The following is a 27,227-nucleotide window of genomic DNA, read 5'->3' on the forward strand; positions in this document are numbered from 1 at the left end:
GCATAAGCTTTCTAGAGCACGTATGTGGCTCCTTAGTATTGGAGACCCAGTTTCCTCCTATCTTTTTACTCAGCTATTCTCAATGCATAACTTTCATCTTGTGACGTCAGATGGCTGCTCCAGCTCCTGCCATCACGTCCACATTCCATCTGGCAAGAAGAAGAAAATGAGCAAGAGAGGGCATCTTGCTTTCCTTTAAAAGCAGTCTGGAAATTCCAAACATCAATTCCACTTTCATACCATTGGCCGGAAGTTAGTCACATGACCACACTCAGAAGGGAGGCTGGGAAATGTAGTCCCAGATGGGCTATCACGAGTCCAGCTGAACCATTACTACAGAAGAAGGATACAGTGTAATGTTGGGGGACAGTTAGCACTCTGCACAAAGGGCCAGACAGGACTATGAATCAGTGAGCCTGCTGGCTATAGGACATATGCATGTTTTATGTGGGTGGTGGAGCCTACAGGTGGAGTAAACGGGAGAGCCCCACTTTGAGGGGCAGCCACTTTCACCCTTGATAATAACGTCATGCAGAAATTCAGGCTCAATGTTCTAGATCAGCTGATTTTCAAAAGAAGCCAAAAATCAACATTTTTAGAAAATATGATACCTCTCAATTTTAAAATGTTGGCTCAAAAAAATTGTTTTAAACACTGTATGGGCCAAAAATATCCGTGCGCTGGTATTTGGGGCCCTGTGTTAGATTTGATTTGCATGAAGTGTCAACTGTGCTTGACTGTCTGCCTAAAGTGCTAAATTTTTGAAATCCAAAATTAGAGCTAAAAGGCAAATAGGTTTAGTAAGGAGTTGTGATCAAGACAAACTCTTTAGAGTAAATAATTCTTTGGCTTGTTAATTGGGCATCGAAGCAAGAAGATCATGGCGTACTCATGATTTTCCCATGATTTTCTTTTATCCTTAAAATATGATATTTCACTTTCAGGTGTGAGATAATTTTACTCTCTCTCTCTCTGGGTTGCAGTGACAGGTAGTTAGTTAACCAGAGAAACGAATTGGAGGAAACCCTCAGGATCTGTTTTTCACATGTAGGATGGAAATGATACGCGTGACAGCCACGAAATACGCAACTCGGATCTCCTGCTGTGGGGAGTATAACTGATTGTCACCCGAGATGCTGTCCTTCAGGATCCGCCACTGTGTTCATACGAAGGCCACACTCCCCACGAGCTGCTCCCAAGCAATGACTTAGCACGGAAGGGGGACTTCTCCAGTGGTTGACTTTGGCTCCAGGGCTCCTCAGCGGTCTGGCCAAACCTTTCTTGTAACTGTACTGCGGTCTGCGACTCCTCTGGCCCAGGCCTCCTTCCTCTCAGAGGTGTCAGAACTTCTCTCGCCGCTTTCTCCTGCTCCCTCCTCCTGTATCCGCCACGGGTAGACGCCAACTAACGGATGACGCTAATGAAAACGACAGGAATCATAGGAGCAGTTACACTTCATGGTGTGCTATGTGCCAGGCACTATGCTCATCCAAGCAGAGTCCCCTGGCAATAGTAGTAATAATCATGGCTAACTTTATTGAGTATGTTCCAGGACCATGCGTTACGGCCTTACAGGCATTGTCTTCACAAAAATTCTAAGGCGGGTAGTGAACTGCCTTTCTTCTGATGTTAGAGACGTGGAACTGGGTTAAATCACTTGCTCACGGTTATGCATCCAACAGGGGCAGACAGTGATTCAAACCCGAGTTTGACTGACTCCAAAGCGCGGTTGCTTCTACGTCAGATGTTTGCGTCCTGCCTTCCCCATTTCTACCACATCCAAACATCGCCACATACGACCTTCGTGACTTATATTCCTTATGAATAGCACCTGTACAGCTCTTTACTTAATGTTTTTCTTTAAATTAACTAGTTTTTAAAACTTGAATATAGTCATTTTAAAAAGAAACAGTAGTTCTGAAATAAATAGCAAACTGCTATCCCTTGCCATAAATTAAAGATAATCCCCAAAAGAATCACAATTAAAACAAAACATTGTTATTGAACTCTATCTAGACAACATTTAAGTAGACACTATATATAACTGAAGACTCCAAATCAGAGGTCTGCATTCCTTGTGTTTTGTTTTGAAAGGAAGATTAGCAAGTGTTAGATGTTAAAGAAGTACGAGCTTCAAATGAAGATTTTTTTTTTTACTTGACAAAACCAGAAAGATTGAAAAAAACTGAAAAGGGACTAACTTTCTCAGTCTGTGGCTCGTGCTCTTCAGTGCTGCGCCCGCGTGTCCCTCTTGGGTGGTACGCTCTGGGAAATGCGGACTGATGTGAAAGCGGAGAATGTCGTTGGATAGAAAAACAATTCTATACAATTGTCCCTTGCCCCCCAAAGAAAAGGAAATCCATTTTATCACTTTTCAGCCTCACAGGTTCTCAGTGCACACAAGTGTACCCTCTGGTTTATCTGGAGGGTGCAATCTTTCAAAAGTAAAACACACCAGAGCCTTCAGCAGAGTGAACCCTGCTTTGGGGGCAGGTGTATCCGGTAGAGAAACAAAACACGGCTCTGTGGTTAGGCTGCCTAGTGCACTGGAGTTCAGCACATTCACAAATCTGCCTGCCTGGGAGGGGGCTGAACCACACACATCGACAACGTGGGGCCTGTGTAGAAAACTCCCAGCCTCTTTGGGTTCAGAAGACAGCACTGATCCACAGCTGAGCAGCATTGATGGTCAGGGATAGGCCATACCCCCTGCTGGGCTCTGCATCAGGCACTTTCCAGCCTCAGCCTCCTTGTTACTCATTGAGACGAGGAATGAAATCCTGCTGCAACAGACAGCACTGCTTTCTTGCAGTGTGAACACATTTCAGGAAATCATCCCCCACTGTGCAAGGTTTAACCCAAAAGAAGAGACCAGGGGCCAGCCCCGTGGCCGAGTGGTTAAGTTCATGTGCTCCGCTTTGGCGGTCCAGGGTTTCGCCGGTTCGGATCCTGGGCGCGGACATGGCACCACTCACCAGGTAGCGCTGAGGCAACGTCCCACATAGCACAACCAGAATATACAACTATGTACCAGGGGGCTTTGGGGAGAAGAAGAAGGAAAGAAAATAAAAAAGAAGATTGGCAACAGATGTTAGCTCAGGTAGCCAATCTTTAAAAGAAAAAAGAAGAAGAGACCAGCATCTGGCCACTCTGTGAGCCGGACAGTGCTGGGAACCCAGCAAGGAGGTGGAGAGGGCTTGTCACTAACCCTCCTTTCTGTCTCTGAGTTCCTGAATCGACTTCCATCAGGTATCATTTGTATTTGGTTTGGTAAGTGGTCGGCAAATTTAGTTGGACCTGGAGATAGAGAAAGGACTCGGTTGCCATAGTGAGAAGTGTTTCAGGTCCTCCATTCGTTGTCACAAAATCCCATTCATCACAAAATCCCAGTCTTGTGCCCACTTCACAGATGGGAACACAGAGTCACTAGAAACTAAAGCGAGTGGCTGAAGGCTGAGGTCTGACAGTGGGTCTATGGCAGATTCCTCATTCTGTACTTCCTTAGATTTCTGGATCTTTAGCATATTATCCTTTTGAATAAACCACCATCCTACCAGACACAAGTAGTAGAGCAGGAGGAGGAATGATCAACATTTGTTGAGTGTTAAAGACCTCAAATGCTTCGTCCCATTTAATGCTAAAACCCCTATGCTAAGATATAGATAGATAGATAGATGATAGATAGATAGATAAAGATATATATAGAGAGAGAGATAGATACCTATCTATCTCTCTATATATATCTGCCAGTGAGAAAATTGAAACACAAAGGGATTAATTGTCAAAGATCACCCAGAGCGAGGATTCAAGCCCAAGCTGTCTGACCCCAGTGGTCAAATTCATAACCGCTATGCTGCCTTTTGAGTCAGACATACTTCAGTTCAAATCCAGGCTCTATCTACTAGTAGCTGTGTGACTTTGGGCAAGTCACTTGACCACTCTGACCACTGTTTTCTTATCTGTAAAGTGAGGATAAAAATAATGCCGATCGTTTAAGGCTGGTAAGAAGAGTAGTTAAATGAGGTAGTGCGGGTAACATGCTTTGCATGGTGCCAAGCATACAGGAAGAGCTCAATAGATGCTGAGTATTATTAGCAACATAATCATTGCCCAAAGAATTAATCCACTTCCTGTTTACTTCTCTAATGGCTGTCCTCTTCCCAGTTACTACCCACTGTTGACCTAAGCAGAACTTTCCATTTTACCTCGGTCACCCCATGCAGCTGATCTAGGGAGGGGAAGCCCACGAGACAGAGACAAACTCATCCTGCCACCTCATACAGCCTCTTCCTCTTGGAGCATCACGCAGGGGATCATGGCAAGCCCCACAAAGCACTTTCAGAGCCATCAAGGATTCGTAAAGGCAGTGACAAAATGCAAGAGATAGATGGCATCATAGAGCTGTTTGTCATAAAAGCTAATGTACCCAATATGGGGGCCTCTGAGAACAAGCCCAAGCGTGCTGAAGATCTCTGCGTGACCCCGGACATTGCCGAGAATGAGCCCACTGCAAGGAGTGAACTGAGGAATGACCCTTCTTTGATGAGAACCATGACGTTTACAGAATTTCTACATCTGATGGTTTTAAAACACATCTGTGAATTCTTGGACACTTCTCACATCAAAGGTGGAGTCTCATTCTTTTAACCTTGAACTTGGGCTGGACTCAGTGACACTGTGTGATTTCCGAGGCTGGGTTATAAAAGGTGTTTTAGCCTGGATCTCAGGATGCTTGTTCTCCAAACTCGGCTGCCGTGGTATGAGGACGCCCAAGTGACAATGCAGAGGCCAAGGATAGGAGTTCCAGTCCTCAGTCCAGTTGGAGTCCCAGAGAACAGACGGCCTTTGAGACGACGCGAGCCCCAGCCACCATCTGACTGTGACCTCATGAGAGACTCCAAGTGAGCAGCGCCTCCCGAGCCCAGTCAATAACACACGACTGTTGTGTTAACCTGCTAAATTTGGAGTGGTTTGGTATAGCGCAGTAAATAACTAGAACACTGCAATGTATTTCACAAAGCTCTGCCTACAGGTCACTGGTAGCTACCATGAGCTTTATGTTACACTGATTTTTGTTTCTTAGAAACTATTAATTTAGTAGTTTTTTCATGACACATAATAATTATTTATTTAATTTTTTGGTTGAGGAAGATTGGCCCTGAGCTAAAACCTGTGCCAATCTTCCTCTATTTTGTATGGGGGACTCCACCATGGCATGACTTGATGAGCCGTGTGTAGGTTCACGCCCAGTATATAAAACTGTGAACCCCAGGCCACCGAAGCAGAGCACACAAACTTAACCACTAAGCCACCAGGCCAGCCCTCATAATAACTCCTTTTTGTTAGGTATTTATCAAATATTTTTATGATCCACAGTAATCATTTTTATCCATTTATTTAAAAATAACTCTGTAATAAGAACTGGAAATATGAGTCACTTTATGTGTTCTCCTGAAGGAAAAGCATAGATAGCCTTTCCTTGGAATAAACCTGAGAAGCATTCTTTAGCTCCCTAAGCCACCAGAAGCAGGGAAGCTTTAGAATGAATTGACCCCTGAAGTCCTCTTTGAAGCAGGACTGGAGCCAAAAGACAAGCAGAGCTTTGATCCCCAGGCAGCACCAGCATGTCAAGCTGTGAAGTAACGATGTAGAGGTTGTCTGCAAGCCAGCAGCCAACTGCCAGGAGTTTTCTAGGAGCTAACCTTGTGGTCAACGCTTGTGGATGTCAAACTTCCAACCCTCGGCAGCTACAAAATAATAGGTATCTGTAAACGTTAATACATACATACACATACACACAGCGCCCCACTGTCTCACCTATTGTGTGTCTTGAACGAATTACTTAACCTCTCTCTGTCTCAGGTTTTTTGTCTCCAAAATAGAAATAATAATACTTTCTTCATAGGACTGAAAAGTAAATGAGCTTAGACTAAAAACACTAGAATAGACAATGCTCAATGAATATTAGTTGTTATAGTAATTCATACATATACACACACACATAGAAAAGAGAATGGAAGAAGTTTCACCAAACAGTTACTGTGGTTCTCTCTGGGTGATAGGATTATGGATGGTTTTCATTTTCTCCTTTCTACTCTTTTATATTTTTAAAACATCCTATAATGAACCTGTATTTCTTTCACTAATTTTTTAAAAACATCATTTCAGTAGAAACTATTAAAAAACTTAAAAATGGAGGTGGTTACTGCAAAGATAATAGAATTATGGATAACATTTTTAATGTTTATAAATTTATTTTTCAGTGTTTCAATTTTCTTAAATTGACTTAATGGGTGAGACTTTGAGATTCAAGGAAATGAGGATGGAGAATGAATTCATGCTCAGCCATGTGGTACAGATTCAAGATGCCATAGAGTTTCATTAGATGGTTAGATGGAGATCACTGAGGACTGCGGCAGTCATGGTGGGCTTCTTGGAGGTGTGGGGCTCAAGGTGGACATGGGAAGATAGGGGCCTTTTCCAGAGGACCAGTTCCATTCATGTCTCTCTCTCTCTCTCTCTCTCTCTCTCTCTCTCTCACACACACACACACACACACACACACACACACACACATTCTTTTGAGCTCCAACAACATCAGGTGCTTAGAGAATAAAGAAAGAATCCCTATTTTCAAAAGTTTACTGCCTAATGGGAAAGGTATACACATAAACAAGTAATCTTTCAATTTAATACAGTAAATACTAACAAAGCTAAATGCACAGGTTTCAATGGAAACACAGACAAAGCGCGTCAGCCCACCCCGGAGTTCAAATTAGCTTCTTGGAAGTGAGTTTCTTGAATTCTTGAGGAGTGTCTTAGTCAGCTTGAGCTGCCATGCAAAATACCAAAGGCAGGGGATTTAAACAATAGACATTTCTTATAGTTCCGGAAACTGGAAAGTCCAAGATGAAGGTGCCAGCAGATTCAGCGTCTGGTGAGAGCCCTTCCTCCTGGCTTGCATACTCTGCCTTCTTGCTGTATCCTCACGTGGTGGAGAGAGAGTGTGCTCTGGTCTCTTCCTCTTCTTATAAGGGCACTAATCCCATCATGGGGGCTTCATCCTCATGGCCTCATCTAAACCTAATTACTTCCCAGAGGCCCCACTTCCAAATACCATCACATAGGGGATTATGGCTCCAAAATATGAATTTTGAGGAAACACAAACATTCTGTCCATAGCAGGGGAAGCGTCAATTCCAGGCATGGAGAGATGGGCATTCCCAGAGGCAGGAACAGCATAAACAAAGGGACTGAAGTGTGAGATGACACGGTATACACAGTAAAATATGAGCAGGTGGGTATTACCAAATGAATGCTCTTCAACAGCTAACCCCCCAAACACTCACAGAATCCGGTCTTCAAAGAAAAAGTCGTATGTGGGAACTCCGTAGATAAAATTAGATTGGCTGTGTAGGGCCTGTAGTGGATACCTCTCCCCAGAGGTGGCCCATGAGGCATGTCCTCACAAGGCCCAAGGCTCCAAGTGGGGCAGGGGGTAGGACTGGAGATCCTGCAGCACAGAGGACAAAGAGGGTGACTTTGCTGGAGCAGCCAGGTCCTGGGTGGCCTAAAGTACTCAGCCTTTGTAGGAATGCAGTGGGGCAACACTGAGGGAGTTTCATCTGAGGAGTGTGTGCTCAGATTGGTGCTTTGGGGAAGAGAGTGGCAGCATAAAAAGGAAGTGCCTTACTCTAGGGGGAAGGTCATAAAGGCTTGAGGGCAGAGGCCGCGCAAGGAGAGGGTGGGTTGCTGGAACACTTCACTAATACAACTTCTCAGAAGACAGTTCTCCTCTAGAGGATTCATAAAGGGAGGCCTGGCTGCCTGAGGGGGATGTCAGCCCCTTCAGCAATCCCGCAGTCCATCATTCATACCACCGTTTTTCCACAGCCATTTACCCATGTAATCCCAACAGCCCAGTTGCATCAATACCTATTTTAAAGGTAAGAACAAAGAGGTATGTGGCTGTGGTGGTTAATTTTATGTGTCAACTTGGTCAGGCCAACATCTAGGGGTACCCAGACATTTGGTCAAACACTGGTCTGGATGTTGTTGTGAAGGTATTTTTTAGATAAGAATGACATTTAAATCAGTGGATTTGAGTAAAACAGATTACACTCCATAATGTGATGGGCCTCATACAATCAGTTGAAGGCCTTAGAGAAAAAAGACTGACTTCCCTGAGGAAGAGGGAACTCTGCCTGCAATCTGCCACTCTTCCCTGGGTCTCCAGCCTACCAGCCTCTGCCACAGATCTTGGACTTGCCAGCCTCTGCAATTGCATGAGCCAATTCCTTAAAATCTCTCTCTCTCTATGTGTGTATATATATATGTACATGTGTGTATATATACACATCTACATATATCTATCAATATATCTATATCGATATACATTGATATCGATATTGATGTATCTATATATATCGATAGATATATATATCTCCTATTGGTTCTGTCTCTCTGGAGAACCATGACAAATACAGTGGCTTACCCCATTGTCCAGTTACACCCTTGTCCAGATAAAGGCAAGAATAAAATGCTGATTTGTAACAATTTATTAATTTAACTTCACCACACTTCCTGGCACAATGGCGAGTTCAGAAGGTGGAGTAGGTCATGCCTGCCTGCTCAGAATCTTCAGTGATTCGCTGTAGCTTTCCAATAAAGCCCCAATGACATGGTCTAACATTCAGAGTTCTCTGTGCCCTGGGCTGGATCTCCATTCCCCATCCTACCTCTCATGACTGATAAATTGATTATTGTGCACCGTATCTACTCCCTCCCCCTAATAGGATTGTAAATCCACATCCTTTGCCTTGTGGCTTGTAGTCTCCCCATGGGAGAAGGGTAGATTCCTGCTCTGTTGATTTGGGGCTGGTCCGCATAACTTGCTTTGCCCAATAAAACGCAATCAGACATGACGTATACTCGTCCTAGCAGAAACTTTAAATGCTTGTGCGGTTTGGCTGAACTGAGAGTAGGTGGCCCCTAGGAAGATGGGGAAGAAGAGTGTAGAACTCTCTCACGAAGATCGGTTTACTTTTCAAGTAGTAAGAGTAACAGCTGCCCCTTCTGAAACTTTTTCTTGGAAGTAGAGATTTTACGCTCTGCCGTAGTGTGAAATTGTTTCATTTTAAGCGATGAACAGCCTGTGTTTCTCGAGGGTTTGTTAAGTCACTGAGGATTTGGAATGTTTACATTGCACACCAACGGGTTTCTTTGAATCTCAACTCAGCGTGTTTGGGAAAAGTGTCTTACGATGATGCCTTGTTTTGCTTTTACCATGTACCAGGGTAGGAAAAAATATCTTAACAGCTAGCGCCAACTCCCGATTTGAATATAAAATATCTTTGTTTAAGACAACAGCTTTACAGGTCATTTGGGATGGAAAGTGAGACCCTGAGACATGGGAGAAGTGGTGAGGGGGAAATGAGAGATGGGTAAACTGTTCTGTTTTAGAAATAAATAAGAATGGGGCGGGGGAGGCAGAGGGAGAGAGCTGAGATTAAAGGAGAGTGGAAAGAGAGAACAAAGAGAAGGAGCAAGATTAAGCAAAGGGCAAGAGGCTGGAACCCAGGTTGGCCGAAGCAGAGACCTCCAGTTGTCTCTAAAACCCTGTTCTCCCTTCTTGCACAGTAATAGAGTTCCAGCTGGGCACATGACCGCCCTGTTAGAGACTACATTTCCCAGGCTCCTCGGAAGCAGCGTGATCACATGACTACATTCTTGCCAATGGAATGAGAATGGAAGTGGTGCATGCAACTACTTACTTAGAAGAAAATCGTAGTTTCCATTCCCTCCTCTTCTCCTCTTCAAATGGGCTATTTGTGGGTGTGGTTTGACCCAGCTTTGACTTTGGAGATGAGGACAGTCATTCCTAGGGAATGGCAAAGTAACAAGATTGAAGGAGCTGTGTGGTTCGAGTGACAGTGGGGAGCAAAGCTGCCACTCAGCCTGGACTGTTCACCTCTGGACTGGGAGAGACAGATAAAGCCACAGCAGTATTTGGTGGGGGGTGGGGAGGCTGAGGAGAGGATCCTGTTTCAGCAGCTTAGCCTAAATCTTAACTAATACACTGTCAAAATCCCTGGGAGCCTTTTGGAACATGGAGATAACTATTATACAGTGTTTTTAATGTGCATTTTTCTATGTTGTAAACCTTCCATCTTTTGACTTTTGGCAAAATGTCTTAGAAACGTAAAGCCCTCTGTGAGTAAGAGGCTTGGTAGAAATCAAGGAGAGTAACCAGGTCGCATAGCTGGTCCGAAAAAGCAAAGACAAGCAAGCGAACACATGCTGGATGATCCATAAACCGAAATCATTCCACAGAAGCAGGAGCTCTGAGCCAAAGATTACCATGGCAATGTGAGCTCTCCTGAATTTACAGAAATCTCAGGGATAGCTGGACTTTGCACAGAATACAGAATGGAGGGGTGATCCATTCAATCTAGGTGGTAGGGGTCAGGATAACTCCAATGAACATCTGGACCAAAACAGCAATTAATCCCAGAAGGCGGGAATATGTAGTGATGGAGAGTAGAAACTCCAGAGTCAGAATGCATGCATTCCAGTTTCTACCACCTACAACTTTGAAACTTCAGGGAAGTTACTTAAAACCTAAGCCTCAGTTTCCTTTTATTTTTTTTCCTGAGGGAGATTAGCCCTGAGGTAACATCTGTTGCCAATTTTCCTCTTTTTTTTTCTTTGCTTGAGGAAGATTAGCCCTGAGCTAACATCTGTGTCAATCTTCCTCCACTTTATATGTGGATGGCCACCACAGCATAGCTGACCAGTGGTGTAGATCTGCGCCCAGGATTGGAACCCGCAAACCCAGACTGCTGAAGCAGAGTGCAGAGAACTTAACCGCTATGCCACAGGGCATCCCCACCCCCAGTTTCCTTATCTGTAAATTGGGTACAGTAATAATGTCTACCTCATAGTGTGATCATAGAGAATTAAAAGGAATAATGGATGCAAAGCGCTCAGCAAAGTGCTCTATGATGAGGGATAAATACAGATTAGCTTTCATTATTAATAATCATCATCATTAATTTCATCATAAAATTAATATGAGACCCTAACTTATTATTCAAATCTTAGAGTAAAATCATTACCTTTGAGACTCCTTTGGCAAAGTCATAGGCTCAAATGTTTCTCACTTGACCTGAGGAAAGTGGGTGGGAGAAGGGTGTCCGCCAGCATTTGAGGTGTGCAGGACTCAGTTTAGTAGCTCCGCTGTTTGCGTGAGAAAGAAGAGAATTGAGAAAGGTGCCTGAGGTAGCCAAGAAGTGGCAGAACTAGGAATAAAACTGGGACTCAACCCATCATTTGAGTTCCACGGCATTTTAGCAAAGCCAGAGTGAGAACAAAATAAGAACACTTTCACCTGCAGTTTCAGGTGCCCTGGAGCCTGCCCCTCGACGTCCCTCCTCCTTCCCACTGTGTTCCCCCCCTCACTGAATCACCCACCGTCACCCAGGAACTGGGGCAGGAAAGCCACAGCAGTTCTGAACTTCCTGTTTTCCCTCAACCCCGACTTCTAATCAGTCCCCAGGTGGTGTCTATTTCATCTCCGAAATTGCTCTGAAATCCATCCACTTCTTCCTCCCTCCACTCCCACCAGCCTGCTTCAAACCACCCACAGTAGCCTCTTAATTGACGTCCACACTGGCTTTCTTCATTTTCCTCTCCTTTCGGCAGCCATAGGGATTTTTTAAAACGCAAACATAATTATTCCTGTCCCTGCATGATGCTCTCGTTGGCTTCCCGCTGCCCCAGGATGAAGTTCAACCAGCCTACTGTGTCAGCGTCAGCTTATAACACTCCCCCAGCTCTCGAAGCTCAAACCACACTACACGGTTTTTCTGTTTCTAGAACAGAGCTCCCAGCCTTTGAGTGCCGTTTCCTCTGCACAGGACACTGTTTCCTTCTCCACTTCCCTTCATCTAACTAACTCGTTCATTCAAAAACATTCGTATCAAGCTCCTACTATATGCTATGCAATGTTCTAGGCCACAGGGATAAACAGCCTTTTTTGTGCCATGAGCTATATTGGCAGTCTGGTGAAACCTATGGCCCCCTTTCTCAGGCTAATACTTTTTTTTTTAGGGTGATGAATTTTATTTAAATATCACTTTGTATCATTGTTTAGTTATTTCACTGGAGCCTTAACGCAAGCCTGTGGTTAGACACGGGAGATGGTATTGTACCCCCTCTCTTTCCCAGCACATTACAAACAGAGTTGAAAAGACTATTGCAGTGAACACTGGTACGGTAGGCAGAACAATGCCCCCCGACAAGACGGACATGCTCTAACCCCTGGGACCAGTGAATTATGCTATGATATATGGCAAAAAAGACTTTACAAACAGAATTAAGGACTTTAATATGGGGAGATTATCCCTACAGGGAGATCATCCTGGATTATCCGGGTGAGTCCAACATAATCACATGGGCCCTTAAAAGAGGAAGAGGAAGGAAGGCAGAAGAGTTAGCCAGAGAGATAAGATGGAAAAGAGGTAGGAGAGATGTGAAACATGAGAGGGACTCGACCCACCATGGCTGGCTTTGAAGATGGAGAAGAGGACTGCTACGGGTCGAGCTGCCTTGAATGCATAAAATAAATATAGCTAATTAAAAGAAGCCAAATGCATTGAAATAGTTACCAAAATATTTTTAAATTGTGATATAGTAAGATATATGTTTCTTTATTATTGCCTTAAATAACAAGATCTAGCAGTGGGTCTAAAAGATCCTGTAAGTTCATATTCGTGATCAGTGTAAATGATATTTCAAGACATCTGTAAAACGGTTGTGTGTGACAGTCTCAAGTGCGGTTCGTAAGACTGTGGTTTGTTGTTGATGAAGGAAACGCTCAATTTCAGTTAGGGGTTAGTGAAAATAAAGACGTCATTTTTTTCTGTCCAAATTCATAGAGCCCAAATTCTACCCACAGACTCTACAGGGTCCCCAGAATTAGGTTAAATCAGAAGAATACAGGAGGAAACACAGGAGCTGATGTTCTGGTTGGGAGGGGCCTGATGATAAACACAATAACTTCAGATGGTGATGAGCTGTTTAAAGACAATGAACAAAATAGTTTCAGATTATAATGAGTTATTTAAAGAAAATAAATAAAATGGTAGAGGTTAACTAGTAACTAGGGTGGTTGATTAGCATGATTGGAAAAAAAATCCCAAGGAGGTGACCTCAGCTGAAACGCGAAGGAAGAGAGGAGCTGGTCTCATGAAAAGCCAGGCAAGAGCGTCGCAGAGAGGACAGTAAGAGGCAGGCCTGGGCTTGGCAGAGAAGGGAGATAAGTCAGAGAAGCAGGCACACGTCAACCTTACAGGCCAGCAAAGGAAGACCTTGAGCTTCTTCAGTTCCCTTTTCTTGAAAATTAGGATGGCGTTGACACCAACATCGAGGGCTTATGCTGGAAGGCCTTGAGACAATGTGAGCAAAAGGACCTGGTGAACCAACACACCTTGGGAGCTTCCCAGGGGTCATGCAGCATCTCATTTTACCCTATGAATGCATACTGTTGTCCTGTGAAGTGCATACTGTTAGGGTCTCCATTTCTGCGACATGTTGGTTAAGTCGTTTTCCTAAGGTCACATAGGTGACATACATGACAAAGCTGGGGTTCAGATGAAGCCATTGACTCCAAGCCCTTTCACTGGACGACCACCCTTTCTACCTCTTATCTGGATAAGATAGATAAATACAGCATAAATTCTTTCAAATCAAATTCATCCACCTCCCCAGAGGCTCTCACGACACACCTGTCTATGATCCTTTCCCCTTTGCAGAGCAGCATCTCCCAGGAGGAGAAATTAAACATCCAAACGCAGCAGCTAAAAGCTGCAGGGCCCTAAGGGAAGCCACTTAGCCCTAATTTCCTGTTAAAACCAGCATAACCATGGCAACCCAGGGCTTTTATTAAAGAGTCTAACAGTGAAAATTGGCCTAAATCAGTTTAAGGAGGAGAGGCGTTCCATTCTAAGCGCTGGTTCCATCCTCCCATAGCACCCTGAGGTGCTAAAAGCATCCCGCGGCAGGGCGGCCCGCCAGCCCACTAGGGACTGCTCCTCCTTTGGTGACAGCAGAAGCTCCGGTGAGCACTTCTGTGTACTCTTGGGTCTGTCTCCCTTCCTAGAGAAGTTTCTCTCCCAAAGTTGTTAAGGGTCTAAATGAGAGGTCACATGTGTGCTGTATTCACTTTCCTAAAATAGCCCAACTCAGCCAGGAAGTGTCTCCTGTCTAGTTTCAAGGAGACGAGACAAAGAGGGAGAATCAGGAAGAGGGGAGAGTTGGGTCAAACCTTCTCTATTTTCTCCCTCACTCTTGGTTTTCTCTTCCTTTTGCCATCTGTCCAACAACTTGACCTCAGAGCCTTCCTCTCAAGATGCCTCTTGGGATCTCCTTCTAGTTGGCACTTTGGCCTAAAGTATTTGGAGTACAGGTTCTTCAGGCTTCATCGAGGTATGTGGGGGCAGTAGGAGCCCTGCCTCCACTTGCTCCCTCCAGGATGAGAAAAAACATCAGTAGCTCTGTACCCTGGTTTGTGTGAGGGCTTCATCCACTTCACTAAAACCTTACTGGATTGGGAAACATTCCAACACCCTGGGGGCAAAGTGCATTCGGTGCACGGTGGGCAACTTACATTAGGCCAAGTGGTGCATCTTCCCACCCCTTTTATTTCGCTATCACCAGCAAGACTGAGGAGGCCCCAGAAATGACAGAGGTGAACTTTTTACTGAGTCTCCATATGGCCCAACCCTGTGCTAAATGCATTACTTCCTTTAGACTTAATTACATTATGAGGTGTAGACATTATCTCATCCAATAAAAAATTGTCTTATAGGACAGGAAACTGATACAATAACTTGTCTGCGATCACTCAGGGTTTTAAGCTCAGGACATCTGACTCCATGGCTTTTATTTTCCCAGATATTGTCCCCTGGTCAAAGAATGGGTCTAGATCATTGCAGCAGTGATTAAACCAAAGTTTACTTTAGGTCCAGAATTGATTTGTCAACATGAGGTGACATGGGTAATGTTGTGTCATGGGGACTCTTACACATTACCATAAAATGATCACAGATACCTTTGTAAATGGAAAATATTAACTGCCCCTAATCTTGCTATAGGTGCCTCATGGAAACACGGGAATGACTCATACCCACTGCAGAGACCCAGTGGTGGCAGCAGCCTCCTTTTCTGATGTGGCTTTCCTCTCAAGTGTCTCTTGCCAAACTGCTAGAGAGAAATAAAATTCCTTCCATTGGACTAAATTCCTACTCATCTTGGCTGCAGCACATAGGAGGGAGGAAAAGCAAAGAGAATTAAAGAGAGCGAGTGGGTGAGCTTCTAGCTGTGGCTCGTAAGGAAGATGGGCTTCCCCAACCTGCACAACCTGCCACTCTGCCACTCACGTTTGACAGATGGAAAATACACTTAGAGGTGGGTGGTTCCCCTCAAGCTGTCTTCACAACACAACAGACCTTGAGCTCTACCAGGAAAAAATAACACTATGAAATAAGAACCTTGCCAGAAGAAATGAGGGGACCACTTGTTGAGTTTGTTTCTCAGCCTCTTACGAAGGACCCCAGCACCTAAAGCCTTCCTGGGCCCTGGGCCCCAGCATAATCAGGGCACTCACTTCCCTCTTTTTGCTTCGTATTTCCCTCCCAGATGGCAGCTCCCTGAGGAGAGGCATGCAGCTCCGTGTCCCATTGTTTCTCCAGCGCCCAGCGCAGCGCTCTCCACACAGTGGGTGCTCAGCACCCTTTTGGTAAATAAACTCATGAAACTCTGAAACCTAGGGTTCAGCTTAAAGAGTCCTTTGAAATCAAACCCATTTTCTCCTGGGAAACGTAGGCCCTTAGCTTAAGAAAGTACGGGTCGTGCCACATGAGAACAGAGGCTAGAGTGGGATCAGAGCAGATGATGGCTAGAAAGACTCTGAAAAGGAAAAGGATGTGTCAAAAGACCATGAGCAGTTTTGCAACGTGATAGGAAGTGCTGCTCCACATTTTCAATGCCTGCTTTTATTTGGGTTAAGAGCATTTCTGTTTCCTTTGCTTGATTATAAGACTTACATCCCCACCTAGGTACACGCAAACTCAAGGCTGAGGACTGGGAGGCAGCATGGTGACGGGTACGAGCAGCCAGGACCCTCACGGTGCCGTGTCTGTACGTGTGCGTATGTGTATATAAGCCTATGCGTCTGCCCATAGACCTATAGAGTATGCATACTCCAATCATAACCACAGCACCACTGAGGCCTCGGAGGCTGTCCCTCAGTCAGTAACATTTCTCTTCCCTATCCAGGTTCTCAGCAAGTTAAGAAACAAAACAGAAGAGAAAGCCTGAAGCCAACATGTCACCTTTGTTACTGATAATGCTAAATAGAAAGACATGGCTTAGTGTGAGAACTAAATGAGCTTGCTTCCTGGGCCCCAGAATGATGTGGATTTCTCACCCATTCTCAGCGCTCACCAGGGGCAGGGGGTGGAGAGAGGCCAGGGTGGAGGAATTTACTCTGGAAGGACTTTCCCCATGAAGGATCAGAGGAGAACACACGCTCTCCTTGGCTATTCCTAGCCCCGAGGGAAAACAGAGAGAACTGAGCTAAACATACCCAGTTGTTTTCCCCAGTCTACCAGAGTGATCAGTCACTCCACCTCCAGGGTGTGGAGTACATAAAAGGGCACAGAGAGAGAGACCAGAGTTGGACTAATCAAGCTCCCTTCCCAGGAAGGCAGCATCAGGAATGAGAAAGATGTGTTCCCCCACTGGCAAACATCTGTAGCATTATTCACACAAATGAAATGTTTGTTTACACATTGTCTCCCAACTATGACCAGAAGCCCCTTGAGGGAAGGGATTGTGCTTTATTTATTTATCTTTGTCAAAGCCTTGTATTTGGAAGGCATGCAAATGTTTGCTGAATGAATATGGACGTGGAACCTAAATAGTCCTAGGGTTAAATCTCCTTCTTGGCCAATTACTGTGGAAATGTGAGCAAATTAATTACAGAGATTGCAAACAGAGGACTCACAAACTACATCCAGCTCAGACATGATCTATTTGGCCCGCAGAGTGTTGGCCCAACCTTGTCTTAAAAGATTGTAAATAAGTTGACAATACTTAAAACTCAAGAGATTTCACATAAAGATCTGGATTTCGGGCATCTCCTGAAACCTTGGAAGCTTCATATGGTAGATTGATAGCAAAAACGGCCTCAATTCTTTACCCTCCCCCACCTTCGTCCACACATTTTGCAATGTCACTTTACAGTTCTTCCCATAAAGGGTAGAAATCTATATCCTCACCCTTTATCTATGAATCAGCCTTGTGACCTGTCTTGGCTAATAGAATATAACAGAAATGACAGTGTGCCAGTTCTGAGCCTGGACCTAAGAGGGCTTGTATATATACTTCTTCTCTCTTTCTTGGAAAACTGGCAAGACTCCAGGTGAACAAGCTGGAGCTAGCCTGCTGGAGGATGAGAGACCATATTGAACAAAGACAAGCTGTCTCAGTTGTCCCAGCCAAGGCCTAAGACATGTGGAAGAGCCAGCCAAGATCAGCAAAGCCAACCCACGGCTAACCCACCAGCTGACCACACATGCCTAAGTGAATCCAGCCAGACTAGAAGAACTATCCACCTGATCCATGGATTGTGGACAATAATAAATGCTTATTGCTTGAAGCCACTGAGTTCTGGGGTAGTTTGTTACATAGCAATAGCTGCTTGATACGCTTGGCCATGTTGCACCTGCTGTCACTCATGGCAATACTTGGCTGGAATGAGCAGCCCCTTGAGATGAGGCATGAATTTTGCAGCTCCCCACTGTTCCTGCCACTGTCCCCCTGACCTCGTCTCTCTGACACAGTAGCTGAGTGACAGTTGACATTATCATTCTTGAGCTGTTGTTTTCTCATCATAGGGGTAAGTGCAGACTTAAATACTTCTTGGAACCATGACTATCCATAGAGATGGAGAGAGCTATATATTCTAAGCAAAATGAGACAGCGGAGGGAAAAAATATCTTCCTACTCCAAGTCCTTGTATGTACCTCAGTTTGAGCTCTTGATTTAAAGCCGCTCAGCCTCAGTTTTCTCCATAAATGGAGTGAAATACACATGCCTCAGAAAATTATTTAAGCATTGAGTTAGGTTTAGCAGAACAGCATAATGGTTTAGTGCATAAACTCTGGAGCTAAATTACCAGAGTCTAAACCCCAGATTTGCCATTTACTAACTGAATCCATGCATAGTATCTAGACACATGCAAACTGCCCCCGATAGGCGTTCAGTAAAGCTACTTGAGTCCCTTTGCCCTGTAAGAATTATTTCTAATATTTACATTATGCTAGTAAGTTATTATCAATCAAAGCTAACTTTAAAGGAGACTATTATTTTAGAAATATCCTAAGAACTGATAGTGGCCAAAACAATGTCAATTTGCTAAATGTTAAGTAACTTGCACAAGAATTATAGAATATTTATACCTTCTGATTAAGGTATAAACAACTTCTGAAGATACACAGAGAAATAATATAAATGCAAAAATATTTAAATATTTATAGCATCCACTCATACAATGAAATATTTAGCCATAAAATACATATCACCATGGGAAAATATGGAAATTTGTTCAGAAAATAATATTAAGTGAAAAAATATATACACAAAATAGTATATACACAATAATTGCAAGTCTACAAAAATATAACTACACAATGAAAATGACTGAAAGAGAATATTGGATAATATAAATAGTTGCCATCCCAAGTTTATAAGATTCTAATAAAATTATTGACAAGCATACTGCAATTTTAAAACTTGGAAAATGTAGATCATTATAGTACACTATCATAAAAAGTAAGTATTTGTAGGCCATTACTCAAAGTGAATCCCTATATATTATTTTATCAGTATTTATCAATAAATTTAATTGAGTATTGATATGTTTTATTGGTAGACATAAGAACAAGCTATTATATAAGCAAAAAATTTTGTTCTCTTAAAACCTGCCATTTGAACGCTTACGCTCAGGATCTTTCCCCCACTCCCAAACCCACATTCATCCCTCTTTGTCGTTAAAAACCAAACAGAAGGAAACAAAATTCCAACCCTCCCAGCTCCAGGTCAGACCATATCAGGGGAATCAGACAAAGGTTGCGTCCTCGCCGATTACTCTGCCATGAGAGCAGGGTGCTGCGGTCAGCCACCCAGTTGGAACAGCGTCATCCCTCTTCTCCCTGGTTCCAAGTTGTTCGCTGGAACATTCACACCCAGTGTGTCACCGTCACACTCAGCTTTCGGCATGGCCGCCTCTGGTTGCACGTGGAAAGGAAGCTCTCCCTCCTCCTGGATGCTCCCACTGAGGCGAAGCCCCTCCATCCACTCCAACACTCTTCCAAAGCAGGGTTTGGATGCTTTTGTGGTTTACGTTCACAATGGGGGAAGGAAGCTAATAAATAAAGACAGCTTAATTGACGAGCGGGTGCAACTCGATTCTCTTGCTGTTTCTGGCCAGTCAAATATGGATTCTGGTTTCTCTATCTGCAATATGGGTTGATTCTCTTTGGCCTTTCCTACTTCACAGGTGGTGGTGGTGGTGGTGAGAGCAGCTAGTGAGTTCATACTATGTGCCAGACCGCATGCCAGGCTCTTAACACTCATTTTTCTCACTTAATCCCCACAGAAACCCATGAGAAAGGTATTTGTATTATCCCCAATTTATGTTTGAGACAACAGGGGTTCAGAGGCGCTGCCTAATTTGCCTTTGGTCACACAGCTAACAAATGGCCATGAAAGAACTTCAATTCAGATCCATCTGATGCTAAAACCTGGCTTTTAAGCTTTAAACCATATGCCCTTAATGAAAATTTCTAAAATGTCACAGGAAAGCACGTTAAATATTCAAAAAGCCTGGCAGAGACATATTAAAAGAGGAATGGAAAGACAGTTTCATGTTATTATTCTTTGTATGGGGCTCCAAAATAAACTTCATTTCTGAAACAATCTTTCCTATTTGTCAGGAAGTAAAACAAAAAAAATTTTTTAAAAATTGCTCTCATGGGCCAGCTTGGTGGCATAGCAGTTAGGTTCACGTGCTCCACTTTGGCAGCCAGGGGTTCACAGGCTTGGATTCCAGGTGCAGACATGGCACTGCTCATCAAGCCATGTTGTGACGGCATCCCACATAAAATAGAGGAAGATTGACACAGATGTTAGCTCGGGGCCAATCTTCCTCACACACACACACAAAAATTGCTCTCAACCCATGGAACTTACAGTCATGTGAGATCAGCTCAGAGCACCATAAGGGACCTTCACGGTCATAGAGGCCAGTTGCCTCCTTTCATAACTGAAGACACTGTAGCTGGGAGAGCAGAGGGTCATGGTAAGACCACACACAGCTCCAGTCCAAGCCTGATTCTGCCAGGTCCCATTTGGTTTTCTCCTGGCCCCTTCTTCAGAGCTTTAACTTCTGTTCAGATTGTTCTTGGAAGCTCTGAAAAATTCACCTGCCCCCCCTCCCTTCTTGTGTCTGTCCCTCCCCCAGCCCCCACCAACCACATCCTTGGGCCCTAGGTCATTGTCAAGCTGTCTGTACTTGCTGGGCTGCCTGCTTTCTCACATCTCTGCAGGCAGGTACAGGAAGGGCTGCAGGGGTGACCTTTGGTTAAACGGTGAGAGACTCCCTCTGGAGCCTAGCTGTTCTCAGCTCATACTCCAGTAGTCTCATCACTCCGCTGCAGAGAGCGGGTCCCCGTCATGCGAAGGCAACTGCAGCCGAGGCGTCTGCAGAACAGCATCTCCAACCTTTGCACAGATTCAAGCAGGAGCAAAGGAATAAAATATAACTAAACGAAATAAAGAGCTAGAGATACAGCTAATGAAGGCCCCAATCTTTAACCTTTCACTTGATTCAAATGGAAAATTCTCTCTGGAACACACTGCCATCAAGGCTTTGCCAACACCTTTCAGATGAGGCTGCTCTTGAGAAGGTCACTACTACATTAACAAATCCAAGGGACAATTCTCCGTGCTCTTCCACTTGAACATCACTAGTGTTTGACACAGTTGAAGACAGGGTCAGTGCCCAGATAATGATTTCACTTGGCTGACAGGTTCATCAGTGCCCTGGTGACAAAGGTTTGGTAGTTAACGCCAAAGTGGACCGGCATGCTTAGTGGCTGTTGAATATATATTTGTGCTTAAGATAACTGTGTATAGGTCCCTCCGTGAAATAAGTTGGATTCTTCTCAACTTAGCTTTTTTATTGTCTTTAGGAGGTGCCAAATTTATCAAGTCTATATAATTCTGTTAACAGAAATCTGCTACACCTATGAGGATGAGAGTCTACTGTGCATCAGGAATTGCGTAATTTAGTGGTTTAAGGTCACAGACTTACTGGAATCTTCTGGAGCCCCACTGTCTAGGTTCGGATTCTGCCGCTGAGGCTTACCAGCTTAGAGAACAAGAGAAACATAAAACATGAAAGGCTAACACCAGCAGTTGCATGAGCTGTTCACTGCATAAAAGTGCTCAGCCAACGAGGGAGTGGTGGCTGCAATTCTGCCCATGTTCCTCTCACCAAACCCTGTGTCCAGTGCAGGGCTACGTCCACCTGAAGGAGAGGCGTGTGCCCATGAGATGCAATCTTATGTCCACCCGCTTGCAGGGGTGTGTGCCCATGAGACGTGTCTCTTCAGAGGAAGTGACTTTTTCTAATTTACACAAAGGTGCCAAATGGCTTCACAGCAACTCAGAAACTGGATTGTCAAGAGGCAACTCTGAAATCGGGACCTCTGTCTTCAATATCATTTGGTCGAGAGGTCAGTTACATTCAGGATCCCAATGCCTAGAACACTACCTGGCACATAGCACTCAACAAATATTTGTTGAATAAATGAAAATACAACAATCTGAGAACAAGATATAAGTACTGAATGTTGTGGAATATAACAGTGCTCCTCAAAGTGTGGTGCAGGAACCCCTGGGGCTCTCCAAGACTCTTTCAGGGGACCATGAAGTCAAAACTAATTTCATAATAATACTAAGGGCTTACTTGTCTATTTCACTCATTCTCTACAGGTGCAGAATTCATTGATACAGTTTAGATTCCATATTGTAACTAACCTTTAAGAAACTACAACGTATCGATTTTTGGAGTACTATCAAAGAAAAACATCCACAATGATCTGAAAAGGCTATTAAGATATTTCTCTTTGTTCTAACGACACATATGCGTGAAACTGAATTTTCTTCATCTATTGCATCCGGAACTACAAATTGCAAATGGCACCAGATTGAATGCAGAAGCAGATACAAGATCCAGCCATCACCTATGTGTTTAGACATTAAAGCAATTTGCAAAACTACAAAACAATGGTACTCTTCTCATTCAAATTTTTTGTTTAGGAAAATATAGTTATTTTTTGTTTAAGAAGGTGCTATTTATGTTAACATTTAAGGGATTTATTATTGTGACTTTAAATGAATGAATATATAAATATTTTGTCATTTATCCATTGTAATTTTAATTTGGTTAATATTAGTAGCTACAACTCACATCAACAAAACTCTTTAGGTTTTTCAATGATTTTTGAGAGCGTGAAGTGGTCCAAGACCAAAAAATTTGAGAACTGCAGATATAAAGCAAACTAGATTATCAGAATCACCTGTGGATTTTAAAAATACAGATTCTGGGCCCTACCTCTCTTGATTCTAATTCAGTAGAGCTGAGATAGAACCCTAAGAATTTGTATTTTATAAGAACTCTCCCAGTAATTCTGATCGCCAGTCACTGATAGAAACAATAAGTACAATGGAAGTTTGGGGACCTACATCCCCGAGGTGGGTCTGTACTACAATGGCCAGAGAAGCCTTCAGTTATCCAACAAACATTTACCAAGCACAGACTCAGTTCCAGGCAATGTTCGGTACATTGTCAGACACAGGCCCTGTCTGGAAGAAATTCACTGACCAGTGGGAGAGACAGACAGGGCAGGAAAGAGTTCCAGCACACCGTCACGGGGTTCGTGATGGGGAAAATGCGGTGCTGTGAGAACACAGAAGCTGGGTGCCCCACTTCAAAGAGCTGGCCTTAAATGATGGAAGGTTCTGGGAAATCAAGGGGAAAGGGGCGACAAGGGCCTAGATTATGAGCGATGACCTGGAGGCAGATGGTCATGATGCCCACGTGGTGGGCGGTACGTTGACCAGCCTGGCTGGCATGGAGGGTTGGCTAGAGAACAGAACAAGATAAGGTCAGAAAGGTTGAGTGGGCCAGATGATGGAGGAGCTTAACTGCAATGAGCTGCTTGGAGTTTAGTGAGATATGATGAAAGACACGTTTTAGGATTGCAACTCTGGTGACATAATGGAGGGTGAGGGGCTGAAGAACGGGAAACCTGCTAGCTGGTGATTAGAATAACGTAAATCTGGGGGCCATCCAAGCCAGGCAGGAAAATAAGCAGCAATGTTCATGCCCATGGTCTAAAAGAAATTAGATAATCTGCTGAAAATCAGACAATGGGACAAAATAAATTTAATAAACCCTCCCTGAACTTTCTCTGCCCTCTTTGTTTGGATTTCATGAATTATTTTACAGTGGTGGTTCTTGAAATATCAGGGTCATGGACTCTTTTGAGAATCTGATGAAATCTTTAGACACTCTCTCCATGGAAAAACAATGAATTAAGGCAAAAAATTGTGTGTGACTAGGCATGATTTTCTCCACTCTCATATTCATTTACCCTCTTATCTTCTTTTCTCCTTTTTTCTAAAAGAAGTGTCATTAGGTAAGAGAAAAAAACAAAAAGCTTCTTTCAGCAGAATAAGGCACCAGAGCTTTCCAGAAAGAGGAAGTGAGCATTATCAGCAGAAAGGCTGGGGGCAGAAATTTCACTCTAAAGTCCAGGGAGCCTCTTCCTGACGAACAGGGACAGAGTCCAATTTTGGTGGAAGAGGAGGGGTGAACTAGATTATGCAAGGTTTGAGCGATGCCTTGATGGAGAAAGTCAAGAGCTGCACTCGACGAGTAAGGTGACGGCCTAGTAATGAGGCTTTCCTTCTGGAAATGGACCATACCTTTACACCCACCAGACATTATAGCCATAACTAAGGGAAGGTTTTACCTCTTCACTTATCTCAGTTCCTTTGTGAGCCCTCATCTTCCACAGCATTTGGGACCGGTCTTCTCCTAGTCAGGCCTGCTGGTCACAGTTGTGCAGGCTGTTCACTGAACAAGCCTCTAAGCAGATAAGACAGTAGAGACCGAAACCCAGCCTGTGCTGTGCGTGCAGAGCTCTGTGAGGGCTGGCATGAGACCATGTGCACCCAGAGCAGGCGCCATTTTCTAATTCTCACAAAGGCACCCTGCAGGCGAGCAGCACTGTGCCACCTGCCTAACTCTCTGCTCTTTCTCTTCTCCTGACTCCTCCTCTTCCCTTTACCACAGAGGACCATGGCAGAGAATTGTCAGTTTGTAAGTCTCCACAACACAATATGGGCTGGGAGCACTGGCCAGACTCCCATCTCCCCTCCTCCCTCTCCCTTCACTCTGCTCCTCCATCTCCCCCTCACGTCTCTCCCAGAACCTCTTATGTATGGACTTCACTTTCTCAGAAAAAGCAGATGGAGGTTGAAGAAGAAAAATTACCCACTACCTGACAAGTGTACTTCTTCTACCAAGAGCAGAAAGAAAACAGACCCAGACAGAATACAGCAGCTTCCCTCCCCGACTCAGCCCAAATCTCGAGCTAAGAGAAAAGCTGTGAAAAGGGACAGCCCATAAGCGGTACCTGAGCAACAGCCACAGCACAAAACCGCAGGACAGCTCTGCCTTCGCCCACAGCTGTGGGGTGAACAGGCTTGGTGGGGTTCCAGATCACACACCTGCTGTGGCTCAGGCTCCGGTGTGAGTCTTTCAGCCAGAATGAGCCCCAAGCTCATTCTAGTTTAATTCCCTCCCCTCTGCCTTAGGAGGAGCTTTCAAAGTGTGGGAAATGCGAGCATTACCCTACATGCAAGCCCGGCTGACTTACCGCTTCAGGCAGCCCCCTACTTCCCCTGAGGGACTGGGCTCCTGCTACCACGGAGAGCCCCTTTCCTGAGTCCTGTGATGGGTCTGCTCCTTCTAGTCTCATTCCTGCGAGAGTAAGCTAAGGCCCAGAGCTTGATTTGGAGCCAAGTAGTGTTACTGAACCAGTAGCACTGGTCCATTTTGCCTGCCTTGTGAGATGCCAATCACTGAGACAACGAGTTTGAAGCAGAGAAAGAGTTTATTCACAAGGCAGCCAAGTGAGGAGGTGGGAGAAGAAATCTCAAATCTGCCTCCCCAAAAAATGGGGATTAGGGATATTTAGGGGCAAGGTGGTCTGAAGTGTGAGGATAGATGATCAGAGGTAAGGAGAAGTGAGGTAATTAATGATCTGTGCAAGTGTACTAGGGCTTCATGGCTCTTCATAGGATGCACATTCACGAAATGAAGGTGATAGCATGATCTGAAGCTGGAGTTTTGGGCTCTCCGACGTCAGACAGTCACCTATCAGGCATTCACAAAGACCCAGGTGATGAGTCGGTGGTCTTCACCAGCCTGAATTGGACAAGGAGTCAACTCTCAGTTCCTGAAAAACAACTTAAGCACCCAGCCTGTTACCATGGTGACCCAACCATCAGAGATGTTATTTATAGGGTGGGTTTTAGTTATATATTGACTAACTACTTTTGCTAACAGACAACTAACTGAGCATAGTTAAAGCTGGTTGGCCCCCCATTTCAGTAGTAACCTGATACTATAGGGCTTTTTACTTCAGGAAGACCAGAAGTCCATAGTCGTCATCACAATAATGGTGAACACTAAGGTGCACTTATTATGTACCAAGCCCTTTCCACTCAATACCTCTCATAATTCTCCCAACCACCTCCTGAGGTATTACTCTCTCCATTTCATAGATTGAAAAACTGAGACTCAGAAATATTATAAAAGCTTGCTCAGGGTCCCTGGCTTGCACCCACTCCACCAACCCATGAGAAATATCTCCTCCTTCCTCTTTACATATGATCATGTGTCAAACTGAATTGTGGCCTTTCTTCAAGGGAAGGGGCCTCTAGGAGAACATTTCAAAGATTTACACTTGACAAGAATGGCCGGATAATCATTATTAGACTAGACACAGAAAGAAATGAACATCTGGTTAAAGGTCAACTAGACTGCTGTCTAAGAGTCACCTGGGGGTAGGGGAAGGGGACGGCGAGGATGACTGGTTTCCCAGAACAAGTCTTAATCCCGTTACAATACATCAGAAAATTGCACAGGCATTTTATCAGGGGCACCGATTTTCTTCCCAGAAGGAGGTTTTGAGTTACATCACACACAGAAAGGTCTCTCCCAGACTAGGTCTGGAACAAATTTTCTCTTCAGTGCTACTATGGTGAATATCACAACACATTGATGTATTACATGACTATTGAAATTTAAGTATGTAATAATAACACATAATCATGGTGTCACAGCAATCCCAAGAAAGTTGGGATCAACCTATATGCCTCACCTATAACAGGTCCTTAATGTTTATTCAGAGAAGGAATGAGAAAACGAATGGACTTCCTCAAAAAGAGGAGAAATGAGTGAACTTGATCAATGCTACTCAAAGTGTGGGTCAAAGACCAAGCAGGGTAGGTCTGCAAACTGTTACTGGACACAGCCAGATAAGCACAGAAATCGAGAGCACGTATTCACAAAGTGTGTTAGCAATTGGATAATTGGAATCTAACAATATAAAATGGGACTTGCATTTTACATGTCCTTTTTTTAATTTCATTTTTTCTTATTAATACTTTGTCTTTTTTTCTTCCTCATCTTCTAGGAATTCACTGCACTTTCGAACAGTACTGGTTTGCAATGATTGGAAATTTTTTAAGAAAAGGTCTTTTACCACAGCAGTTTAATCAGACCATCATATACCCATTTGAAAAGAGTTTATCACATAAGTTCCATTCTGAAGAAAATACCCAGAGAAAGAGACCCTGGGTCTGACCTACACAAACCTGCAGCCCCTCAGCCTTACCTAAGATGACGAGTCATTTTTTGGAGGGGAGGGAAATAGAGGTGTCCATTCAAGGCTCCTCACCTACAGCTTCTTAGAGCCATGCCATAGCTTGGAGGCACGGCAGCTCTCACGCTCACCTCCCTA

At 44.1% G+C, this 27,227-nt stretch overlaps 1 long non-coding RNA gene across 2 annotated transcripts; it reads right to left on the reverse strand.

Moving 5' to 3' along the window:
* Window positions 1-992: 992 nt before the first annotated feature.
* Window positions 993-25,151, reverse strand: LOC124232927 (uncharacterized). Of its 2 annotated transcripts, none has more exons than XR_006886944.1 (4): window positions 25,077-25,151; window positions 11,118-11,238; window positions 9,774-9,880; window positions 993-1,417 (listed from the first exon to the last, which is right to left on the reverse strand). It is a non-coding gene; the product is annotated as an uncharacterized LOC124232927 (long non-coding RNA). The 2 variants fall into 2 exon arrangements; XR_006886943.1 differs by lacking the exon at window positions 993-1,417 and adding an exon at window positions 7,126-7,513.
* Window positions 25,152-27,227: the final 2,076 nt, after the last annotated feature.

This window comes from Equus quagga, unplaced genomic scaffold, assembly GCF_021613505.1.
Source record: "Equus quagga isolate Etosha38 unplaced genomic scaffold, UCLA_HA_Equagga_1.0 146_RagTag, whole genome shotgun sequence".
Taxonomy (NCBI): domain Eukaryota; kingdom Metazoa; phylum Chordata; class Mammalia; order Perissodactyla; family Equidae; genus Equus; species Equus quagga.